We start from the raw sequence: 204 nt of genomic DNA, 5'->3' as shown, positions 1-204 counted from the left end.
GTGACAAGGCAATTATTTGTGCCAGGAATCGTATAGACTTGATCTAATCAAAATGAAATCAAGATTTATATAGATCTACTTATAGTCTTATATAATACAGACGTTACTTCAAAAAAGAAGATGATTACGTCCTACGCGTCATGCATTTAGTCATGCATATTAACCAATGACTTAAATTCTGCCAAGTCACTGGTTTTCCTGGCT

The sequence above is a fragment of the Biomphalaria glabrata genome, chromosome 17 (genome assembly GCF_947242115.1).
Source record: "Biomphalaria glabrata chromosome 17, xgBioGlab47.1, whole genome shotgun sequence".
NCBI classification, from domain to species: domain Eukaryota; kingdom Metazoa; phylum Mollusca; class Gastropoda; family Planorbidae; genus Biomphalaria; species Biomphalaria glabrata.
Note: the sequence above shows the minus strand (reverse complement) of the source record.